This window comes from Lagenorhynchus albirostris, chromosome 6 (assembly GCF_949774975.1).
Source record: "Lagenorhynchus albirostris chromosome 6, mLagAlb1.1, whole genome shotgun sequence".
Taxonomy (NCBI): Eukaryota; Metazoa; Chordata; class Mammalia; order Artiodactyla; family Delphinidae; genus Lagenorhynchus; species Lagenorhynchus albirostris.
The window spans coordinates 104,409,797-104,422,482 of record NC_083100.1 but is presented as its reverse complement, the minus strand read 5'-3'; the positions used below and the strand labels follow the sequence as shown (position 1 = coordinate 104,422,482).

Below are 12,686 nucleotides of genomic sequence, written 5' to 3'. Positions count from 1 at the left end.
TAACAGGGCCTTTTGCGACAATCTTGCTTATAATAGCAAAAGACTGGAAATAAACAGCCATCAAACTAGTTAAGTATGCTTCATTTATACTATAGAATATTAGGCAGTTATTAAAAAAGAGATTGAAGAAGCTCCTTATGTACAGATATGGAACAATCTCCAAAATGTATTGTTCACTGAACAAAAGCAAGGTACAGAACAATGGTTCAACTATGTGATATTTGTATAAAAGTAAAGGGTAGGGGTAAAACATGTAAAACACAAGCTGCTCATCTCCTTACACGGCCCTGCAATAAACCTTTCTCTGCTCCAAACTCCGATGTTTCGGTTTGGCCTCATTGTTCAGTAGCACCTTCAGAAAAACTCTTCCTTCTACAGCTAGTAGACACTTTGATAACTTTTCCTTCCCTTAAGCTTTAAACATGGGATTAAACAGCTTGGATTTTTCTTAAATCTGCCATTTGGATAATTGGATTATTTAGTACAGGAGTCAGACATGGGACAAACGTTCACATTTGGAAGTTACTTACTCAAATTGACTACAGATCCATGCAATTGCTATCAAAGTCCCAACAATGTTTTTTTGGGAGAAAGAGAAAATCCATCCTAAAATTCATATGGAATCTCAAGGGACTATGAATAGCCAAAACAATCTCAAACAAAGTTGGAGGTCTCACACTTCCTGATTTTAAAACTTAGTACAAAGTTACAGTAACAAAAGCTGTATGGCACTGACATAGAGACACACAGACTAATGGAACAGAACAAAGCCCAGAAATAAATGCTCTCATATATGGTCAAATAATTTTTGACAAGGGTGCCATAACCATTCAAACAGGGAAAGGATAGTCTTTTCGAGAAAGGGTGCTGGGAAAACTGGATATCCATTATTTAATGAACATGGACTTTTATCTTATACCACATACAAAATTTAACTCAAAATGGATCAAGACCTACATATAAGATCTAAAACTATAAAACTCTTTGAGGAAAATATAGGGGACAAAGCTTTATGACATTAAATTTGGCAAGGATTTCTTGGACATGACACAAGGAGGCAACAACAACCATAAACAATAAATTGAACATCATCAAAATTAATAACTTTTGGGTACCAAAGGACACTATCAATAGTGTGCAAAGGCAACCCACAAAATGGAAGAAAACAGTTACAAATCATGTATCTGATAAGGAGTTAATATCCAGAATATATAAAGAACTCCTACAACTCAACAACAAAATAAACAACCCAGTTTTTAAAACAGGCAAAGGACTTGAATAGACATCTCTCCAAAGGAGATATACAAAAGGCCAACAAGCACATGAAAAGATGCTCAACATTATTAATAATTAAGAAAATTCAAATCAAAACCAAAATGAGATACCACTTCACATCCATTAGGATGGCTATTACCAAAACATCAAAAACAAACAAAAATATCAGTGAGGATACGGAGAAACTCTTGCACACTGCTGATAGGAATGTAAAATGGTGCAGCTGCTACAAAAAACAATATGGCAATTCCTCAAAAAATTAATCACAGAATTACCACAAAATCCAGCAATGCCATTTCTGGGTATATACCAAACAAAAAAAAAAAAGAAAGCAGGGGCTTCAACAGATTTTTGTACACCAATGTTCACAGCAACATTATGCATAATAGACAAAAAGGTGGAAGCAATGCAAAGGTCCACTGACAAATGAATGGATAAACAAATGTGGTATATACATACAATGGAATATTAGTTAGCCTTCAAAAGGAAGGAAATTCTGACACATGCTACTACATACAATATGAATGAACCTTGAGGACATCATCCTAAGTGAAATAAGCCAATCACAAAAGGTCAAATATTATATGATTCCACTTAAATGAGGTACCCAAAATAGGCAAATTCACAGAGACAGAAGCTGGATGGTGGCTGCCAGGGATGGAGGTGGGGTATGGTTGTTACTGTTCTATGGGTACAGAGTTTCAGTTTGGGAAAATGAAAAAGTTCTGAAGAAGAATGGTGGTTATAGTTGTGAATGTACTTAATGCCACTAAACTGTACACTTAAAAATGGTTAAAACTGTCAATTTTATGTTGTGTATATTTTACAACAATTTTCTTAAACAGCTACGTAAACTTGACAGCTACTGGGGAAAATAATTAAATTCTGTACATATCGTACATGTTAAAACAAAATAAATCTAAATGGATGAAATATTAAAACAGGGTAGGGAAATAAACCAAAAACTTTAAAAGGTAATGCAGGATAACTTCTTTATAACCCTGGAACAGGGGAGTCTTAGTAACTATAATTCAAAATCCAGACATTAAAAAAAGACTGATACTCCAATTACGTGAAAATTTAAAAGTTCTTCACAAAAACATACCAAAAGTAGCCAAAAGAAAAATGACCAAAAGAGAAAAATTAGCTGCACTCAGAGACAGAGTTAATCACCTTAATATATAAAGGATATCTAGGAGGTGATGTCAACAAGGGAGGGAAATAAGGAGAGAAGAAAGTGAAAGGTAAAAGACAATAACCATTCAAAGAAAAAGAAATATAAATGGCTATAAATGAAAAGATGCTCAACTCTGTGGGGTAAAAAAAGAAAAACAAAGGCAAATTAAAAGTACACTGAGGAGGGCTTCCCTGGTGGCGCAGTGGTTGAGAGTCCGCCTGCCAATGCAGGGGACACGGGTGTGTGCCCCGGTCTGGGAAGATCCTACATGCCGCGGAGCAGCTAGGCCCGTGAGCCATGGCTGCTGAGCCTGCGTGTCCGGAGCCTGTGCTCCGCAACGGGAGAGGCCACAATAGTGAGAGGCCCGCATACCACCAAAAAAAAAAAAAAAGTACACTGAGGTAAATTTCATACATTCCTAGTTGGAATGATAGAAAATAATCAAAATCACTTGTAAATTAAACAGCCACTTTGGAAAACACTTAAACATTCACTTACCATATGACCCAGCAATTCTAATTCTAGGTATATACCAAAGAAAATATGTCCCCACAAAGAAGTGTAAACATTTGTTCACAAGAGCATTATTCATAATGGCCGAAAACTGGAAGCACAGTGTATATCATCAAGAAAACAGATAAGCAAGGCTTGATATATTCATACAAACCAAAATTATTCCATCTATGAAGAATCATGAAAACGTAACCCATTCTCTAAGGAAAAGATACTCAACAGAAGACGAAATGACACAGTGTTGGAATTATCAGATAAAGACTTGAAAGCAGCTGTGACTATCACAATGAAATAGTAATGACTAATAGTAAATATCATAGAAACTCTAAAACTATTAAAAAGAACAAATGAAAATTACAGAACTGAAAAATGCAATGTCAGGTATAAAAAATTCTCTGGATGAGCTAAACAGCAGAACAGAGGAAATAATCAGTGAACTTGAAGGCAGATCAGTAAAACTCATTCAGTCTGACAAGAGGGGGAAAAAATTAAAAAGAGAGACACAAAGTGAAAAGAATAGACCCTCAGAGACTTGGGGAACAATATCTGAAAGGTGACATAGGTTCCAGAAGGAAGGGAGAGAGAGAGAGAGATGCAGAATAAATCCAAAGAAAACTATACCTAGGCACATCATAATCAAACTACTGAAAATCAAAGATAAAGAAAAATCTTGAAAGCAGCCGGAGAAAAATGGCTCATTAACAGGAAACAAAAATTCAAATTACTAGCACCTTCTTATGAGAAACTATGGAGGCCAAAAGACAGTGGAATAACATTTTTTAAGTCTGAAGGAGGTGCAAATATAGTCAGCCCAGAAATCTTTTAAAAGCAAAAATATCCTTCAAAAATGAAAGTGCAATAAAGACATTTTTCAAATAAAAGAAAACTCATTCTCCAGGATAGATCACATCTTGGGTCACAAATCAAGCCTTGGAAAATTTAAGAAAACTGAAATCCTATCAAGCATCTTTTCTGGCCACAATGCTATGAGACTGGAAATCAATTACAGGAAAAAAACTGTAAAAAACACAAATACATGGAGGCTAAACAGTGCACTACTAAATAACCAAGAGATCACTGAAAAAATCAAAGAAGAAATAAAAAACTACATAGAAACAAATAACAATGAAAACACGATGACCCAAAACCTATGGGACGCAGCAAAAGCAGTTCTAAGACGGAAGTTTATAGAAATTCAATCTCACCTCAAGAAACAAGAAAAATCTCAAATAAACAATCTAACCATACACTTAAAACAACTAGAGAAAGAAGAACAAAGAAAACCCAAAGTCAGTAGAAGAAAAGAAATCATAAAGGTCAGAGCAGAAATAAATGAAATAGAAATGAAGAAAGCAAAGATCAATAAAACTAAAAGCTGGTTCTTTGAGAATATAAACAAAATTGATAAACCCTCAACCAGACTCATCAAGAAAAAAAGGGAGAGGACGCAAATCAATAAAATTAGAAATGAAAAAGGAGAAATCACAACTGACATTGCAGAAATACAAAGGATTACATACATGGAATCTAAAAATAAATAAATGGTACTGATGAACCTAGTTGCAGGGCAGGAATAAAGAGGTAGACATAGAGAATGGACTCGATGACATGGGGTGGGAGGGTGAAGTGAGAGTAGCATCGACATATATACACTACCAAATGTAAAACAGTTGGCTGGCGGGAAAGCAGCAGCACAGCACAGAGAGATCAGCTTGGTGCTTTGCGATGACCTAGAGGGGTGAGATAGGAAGGATGGGAGGGAGACTCAAGAGGGAGGAGATATGGGGACATGTGTATGCATATGGCTGATTCGCTTTGTTGTGCAACAGAATCTAACACGGTATTGTGAAGCAATTATACTCCAATAAAGATCTATTAAAAAAAAAGGAAAAAAGAAAAGAAAACTCACTGCCATCAAACCTGAGCTAAATAAAGTTCTTCAGGCTGAGGGGAAACGATACCAGAGGGAAACTGTGGTATTAATGAAGAACATCAGAAATGGGAAACAGCTAGGTAAATGAGACTTTTTTCTGCTTAATTTTTTAACACACTTTTGACTATTTAAAGCAAAAATCAAATTACCTTGTGGGGTTATAACATATGCAGATATAATACCTATGATAACTATAGCATACAAGGACAGCAGGGTAGAGGGAGTGTCAAGAGAGTTAACAGATCTACAGAGATGCATGGTTTCTACTCTGCATAAAGTTTTAAATTATTAACTCTAAGTAAAAAAAAAAAATAAGACGGTATACCAAAATTCAACTGTACCAATTTTTACGTTAAATGTAACACACTACAGTCTCCAATTAAAAGGGAGGAAGGAAGGGAGACAGAAGAAAGAGAAAGGAAGAAAGCCCCAACTATATATTGTCTGCATGATATGCACTTTAGAGATGGAGAATGAAGAGAGATGGATGGAAGGCAAATAGTAAACGTAACTCTGAAGTGGCTGTATTGATATCAGATGAAACTTCTTGAAGAAAAAGAGTTAACACCAGAGATAAAGAGAAATTTTATAATAATAAAAGGATAAATTCATCAAGAAGACATAACAATCTTAACCGTACATGTGCCTATTAACAGTTTAACGTCAAGCATGGTTTAATAGTACAAAAATCAAGGCTCTACTTTTTAGAACACCTCAATGAATTTCACTGGTTGGAATACTACCCTATTTCCCTTCCCAGACTCATCTAAGTACCCACAATTCACTTTCATAATCCTCAACCCCTGCAATATACTCTGTTATGTCTGAAGTAGAAAGAATCACTTTTATAAAGCCTTGATAATTATATTTAGGAACAAAAAACATAAATCCTAGCTCTTACAAAATATAAATGCTCCATCCTTCTTTTCATTGTTGCTCTTGTTTTATTTTATCCTAATCCTTTTTTTCCTCAAAGGCCCTTTTCAAATCTTCCATTTTCATCAGTCCTTTGGGAACACATCTGATTTCCACAGTATGATTCCCAGGCAAAATTAGTACAGTCCTAATACCTTCCAACTTGCTGTTCCTTAATAAATGGTGCGTGTGTATGTGTTTTCCTGCCTATGTACACGTGTGTCTATTTTTAATATTAATTACACTATACTTTATTACTTTGAAATATCTCGAGAATACTTCCACATCTAGTCCTAAACAGGGAAAATACATTTTGTGAATACCTTGATACTTTCGTATCAAATATTTTTATGTCAATTGTAAACAAAAATTTACATATATATGTAGAGAAAAAATAAAACTACATAGGAATAATTCTATTATATAATGCTAGCATATACATACACTTTGTCTTCTGGAAGTCTAAACAAGAAATAGTAAATTCTGATTATCTACAGATAGCAGGATGGGAGAATTTTGTTTTTCAAATTAACACTTGTCTTAAATGGTCTAACCATGCACTAAATTATTTTTTAAAAGAATTTTTGAATAGGTAACATTAGCCCATGATAAAAATTTTAACAAATAAAACAAGAAGCAGTACTAAAGTAAGTTTCCCTACCACATAAAAAGTACTAAAGTAAGTTTCCCTACCAGGCCTATCTCCTAGCCACCCCACTGCTAACCCAAGAGGCAATCACTTATGTATTCCAGAGATAATTCATGCATAGAGAGGCATGTATGTTACTTTAATTTAAAACATGTCATTGGGTTATCCGGGTAGTGAAATCATTAATCTACTTCACTTCTTTATGCTTTCCTATACTTAAATAAGAAAGTGTCATTTTCTAAGTGGTGTTTAAAAAGAGACCATAAAATGAAAAAGGCAAAGCTATCCTAAGTTTATGAAATTCATAAGGGCAATATAATACTTTGAAAAACTAAACCAAATTTTTTCTTTGTGGCCCAGGGAAGCAAGTTAAATATACAGAAAATCTCCCTGGACTGTGGTAGCAATGAGAAAAGATCTACAATGCTGGTTTTGGTCAGCAAAGTTGGAAATTGCTTTGAGAAAGGAATACAGTAAAGGAGAGAATTCAAAAGCACTTTTGAAGTTATCAAAGTGATTAGAAGAACAGCAGTGGAAATGTAATAAAGTTAGGAGAGAGGGAAAGCTCGGATTGATAGAAATGAACAGCAAAAAAAAAAAAAAAAGAATTTTATACAAGAAATGGTTACTTAATTGTGGTCCTAACTGCCTCTGGGCAGGGGGGAAAGTGGATTTGAGGAGAGCCATTTATAATGTTGTTTCATTCTTAAAAAACAGAAAGAAATGAATCATTACCAGGTAATTATTCTGATAAACAGGGGTATATGTTATATAATTCAGTATACCTTTCTAAAAGGAAGAAATTTATTTATGGAAAGAATATTTTTAAGTAGTAAAACCAGTTAAAAGCAGTAGCATCCCTCATGTTGGATATTATTTTTAATTCTGCAAATTCATGTTTATTTATTGAAAGCATGTAGTTGATTTGACAGAATACTTTTTTATTTAATACAATGGTTCACTTTTCTTTTTGCTTTGAAAAACCTTATCAAGCAAAAAACTACTTGAAGATCCCAATACATTACGGATATTGAACCACTAAATGAGAACAGAATCTTTAAAAAAAAAAATTACATTTCAAAAATGAACTGGAATAAAAAGCTAGGACAAAAATCATTCCAGAAAAGAACAAATATGTACCAAAGCTATTACGCTAAATATGGTGTGTGACTCTGTAGACTACCTAAGGGAGAAACAGCAGTAGAGTTTTAACTTTCAATGTTTCAACAATTTTAAACCATACAACAAAATGAATATAAGACCGTAGAACTTTAGGGTGGATAGAACCTTAATAATAGTACAACCCATTTTCCAAAATTTCTTGGTATTGAGAACCACTAATTTAAAGTTGAAAGAATTTTATCTCAATATGAATGACCAGCTTCCACCCTAACATACTATAAAAACAAAGTAAAGTACACATAGAGATTTTTACAGAACAAGCATATAATTTTCAAATTTTAAGTGAAAACGGAGGTCTACAAATGAATCCCAATGCCAACTTTCATGATATCTCAATTCTCAGCTTAGCTATATAGTTTTCTTCCTACTTGTAGTGTGAGGAACTTTTAGCACAAGAATGTAATGGCTAATTCACAGGGAATTAGCTATAAAGATAACTGGCAATTTTTTAAAAAGCATTTCCATTTCCAGTTCCCTCCAATGTTCTTCTCATTACATGAAAGTCACTATTTAACACAAAAAGACTGACAAGACTGTTGAGTGGAAGAACCTGGATTCCTAAATGTCAACAGAAATATTCTCCCAGTTCTTCCAGATCTAAAACTTAAAATCTAATAATTCCTTTTCACTCTTAGGGAGGAAAGAACATGGACCACAGAATCAGAAAATCATGAGTGAAATGTTTGTTCCACCATTTACTGTCTTGTGATTATAGACTTTATTCCTAAGGAATAAAACCAAATTTGCAAGGCAGTCATGACAATTAAGATAACAGTGGATGGCACTCACTAAGTATTCAGTAAACATTTCCTTCCCCAGATCATTTTCCTTTATCCAGAGTCCTTTTTTTCCTTCTATCCACTCCCATAATTATTCTTTCAAAGACTCTTGGCGATGTTTTCCCAACCTCTTTGCTACTAACCAGTCCAAGCGTCCACCACGAAACATGTAGACTACAGCAGTCAATACTTGTCCCACGACAGAAGCCAGTCACAAATGGCCACAAGTTGTATAACTCCATTTATATGAAATAGTCAAATAGGCAAATCCACAAGGATAGAAAGTAAATTAGTGGTTGCCAAGGGTTGACGGTGACGAGAATGGAGAGTTTCTGCAAATGGGTATGAAGTTTCTTTTTGGTGTGATAAAAATGTTCTAAAATTGACTGTGGAGATGGTTGCACAACCTGGTGATATACTATAAATCACTCAATTATACACTTTAAAAGGGTAAATTTTACAGTATGTGAATTATATTTCAATAGAGCTGTTAAAAACAAAATAAAACACTAGACTCAGACTAATACTGCATAAATTTAACTTTTATCAGTCTTCTGCTTAATGATCTACACAATCAACTGCCCATCAAATCATTCCAAACAATTGTGCCCCATTTAAACTCCTTCTGAAATAAGGCAGGATAATAAATAAATAAAATACTTGCTGTCCCAAAGCTCCCAATAGGAATACCTCAATTCCTGGTAGGGCAATCTCCTAACTAATCCCTCCCTCAAATATTTTGAGACTCCTTCCTGACTTCCCTTCATCAATAAAATATTTGCTGGGCATTATTAAATACTATGCATGAGGCCATAACTTGGAGACTGAACAAAAGACATCCTACCATCATAAAGCTTTCAACTTAGCTTACACATCTTACCCTGACAAAGTCTTCCTACCCTTCCATCTATCATATCCTATTTATACTTTTCCAAGGATTTGATCAAATTCATAAACCAACCTCTACCTACTACAGCCCTTATTAATCTCCCCAAACAAATACTAAAATGTCATCCTTACTAATGAGAACCTACTCTTTTAGCACAGGGAACTCTACTCAATGCTCTGTGGTGACCTAAATGGGATGGAAATCCAAAAAAGAGAGGATATATGTATAGCCAATTCATTTTGCTGTACAGTAGAAACTAACACAACATTGTAAAGCAACTATACACCAATAAAAATTCATTTTAAAAAAATGTTGGCAATGCCTACATAACCAGAAAAAAAAAAAATACTATTTCAGTCCTGGTTTGTGCAGCAGGTCACATTGCTGGTATTTATAATCACCTTCTTTCAACACCCTTGTCCTCACCCAACACTCAGCTCTTCATGGTTCTTTGCCTGAAGAGATGACTCAACATTCATTCTTGAATGCTTTGACCATTAGATGTTCTGTCTCAATTAGGTTATTATAATTATCCATTGACTTTTCTCCCCAGGTTTACTGACAAATAAAATTGTAAGATATTTTAATAAATAAAATAAATGCCATCCTTAATTATTTCACATACATTAGTTTCATCTCTGTAACTTAACTGTAAGCTTCAAGTATAAAACCATGCCATCACTTTCTGTACATACCAGTGTTCAGCACAGAACTGAAAACACTGTAATAGTGAAATAAGTAATTAATTACTTTCAACACCCTTAATAACTAGAGCCACCATTATTTACTGTATGCCAATTATTTTGCTATGCACTTTACATTATCTCTAATATTTATCATTACCCTGGATGTTCTATCTCTTTTTACATATTGGGAAACTGCAACTCAGAGAAGAAACCACTTCAGAGAAATAGCAAAGCTAGATTTGAACTTAAGTATCTATCAGCCTCCAGTCAATGCTGGTTTGTACTGTCTCCCTAAAGCATGAGCGATTACATACACAATAAAACCAGAGAAAGAACTAACAGTATAGTTTATCATGCTACCTATGTGATCTCTGGCAAGTAATTTACACTCTGTGTCACAGTTTCATCTGTAAAAGAGAATAACAGTAACTATCTCATAGGGTTAGGTATAAAATGAATTAATATATGTAATGCAATCAAACGAACAGTGTATGGCACATAGTATGCACTACATGACTGTCGCCTATTATTTTTTTATCATCATAAATCACCATAACGAAGTCATCAAATATACTTCCTATTCTCATAAACCTGGTTTATAACAGATTGTGGCTTCACAACTACCTACAACATGAACGAAGTTAGTATAGAATTCAAGGCCTTCCAGGCTTCCATAATCCAGCTCCAACATCTTTCTACTTTAATTCAACCCAAGAAGCACTTACTGAGCACCTTCCATATATCAGACTCTTTCACTATTTCCCTGTATCATATCAAACATTTCACTACTTCTCTGTACCATCTCAAACATTACTACTTCCTTGTACTATATCAAACCTAACACACCCAAATTCTACCTTTACACTTCCCACCTCATTATTTCCTCCCACTGTTCTCTCACCTGGTACACTAGTCTTATTTCTGCCTACCAATATTTTACTTATCCTTAAAGGCCTACTTCAATTATTATCTCTATCAGGAAAATTTTTTTTCATGCTCCCTAGAAAATGTAAATTTTCCTTCACCTATGATTCCAAAAAATTTCATTTTATACCTACCAGAGCATTTGCCATACTGTCATAACCATTTGTGTACATGTGAGCTTCCTAAAGGCAAGCAGCATTTCCTATTCATCTTTATGTTCCCCACAACAAAAGTCCTGTAAAAGTATTTATTCATTTGCATAGATGACGCTTACTATTCACTGAAGACCAATTTCTCCAACTATAAACAAATGAAATGCATAAGCTATTTCCTCCCTTCCAAGTTTTATATATATGTGTGTGTGTATATATATACTTATACACACACACACACACACACACACACACACACACATACACATATATATATACACATCCCATTATCTCTTGGGAAAAAAAAGTGTAGCTCAAATTCTTTAAATTATATTCCTGGTTTACAATTTAAAAATAAAAAAATAGCCTGTCATTATCAAATAGGTCCTGTTTTCCAAAATACTCCATAATGCCAAATTGCTAGAATATTATACCTCTGTTCTAATGAAAAATCCCATACTACTCAAACCATCATCCATTATTCTTAAAATAAAAAAAAAGAAAAACTGCTCTTTCAACACGTTTAGGCTGAATTTTTTGGAAAAAGTTTTAATTCAAATTTCTAGTCAGTAATGGATCATGCAGTTATCAAAATGAAATAATAAGGAATTTAAGGCAACATAAAGAAAAATGAGCAACTGACTTCTCCATACTCATCTTTTCCCCTACAGTGAACACTATTTTTTCTGCCAGAATTGAATCACCATTCCTATCCTGAGGGACCCACAGGAGGCAAAACCTCACATCACTTAATAGAAGGAGGGAACTGACGCTGGCCCATCCCACTCCTGTCAGCTTCTATATATCACATGATCTATGTCTAGCCAATCTGAGCCTCGGTCAGAACTTTCAATCTTGACTGAATAACCAAAAGATGATGAAATGGTTTAGACTTCGTATTGCTAGCGTCTAGTTGCAGCATTCTGCCGCATGACTGGCAGCAGACTCTTGATACCTGACCTTCCTTTTTCTCTGCTTTTCTGGACCTGGTTCTTCAGGCTTCTCATCAATTTTGTGATCTACATCATATCCCTTCAATAATCCATTTTTTTGCTTATGTTAGCTAAAGTTATTTTGTTGTTTGCAGCTAATTTCTCACATATAACCACAAGTTACATCTCTCATTTCTACTTCTCAAGAGTTTGCTCTCAATTTTAAATAGTTTCATTTTATTAAAAAAATCAAAGTTTCATTTCTAAAATAACTTCCCTGACAGTAAGGCAACTTAAATAAGCAAGGAACATCCCTTTGAAAGGCATTATGGAAGCAATAAAATTCTCAACTAGTCTTTTATACAAATAACAAATTCATCAAGAAAAGGTAGGAAAAAAAGCCCCCCCAAAGTCTCTTTTGCTGTTACCTCTACCTTTTTTGACCATTATGAAACAAAGTTTTAAAAGAAAAACCTTCAAACAGGAAACACACAAGCTCTTACGTGTGCTTTTTCAATAAAATGCATCCTACTTCATCATATACTCCAGAAATAACAATTCTGTTCATTCTCGTTTAGAAAAAAAAAATCTACTTTCTAATAACCATGTGTTTCCTTTAATCTATATATTCATTATTTGCAGAGTCAAATGTCAAATGTGTACTAAGTCCTCTGAGTCTA

General features: G+C 34.2%; 1 protein-coding gene across 1 annotated transcript in view; it reads right to left on the bottom strand.

The window, feature by feature from the left end:
* The window catches only part of ACTR3 (actin related protein 3), a 57,583-nt gene that overhangs the window by 36,598 nt on the left and 8,299 nt on the right, over nucleotides 1-12,686 (bottom strand). The gene's annotated exons all lie outside the window — the stretch shown is intronic.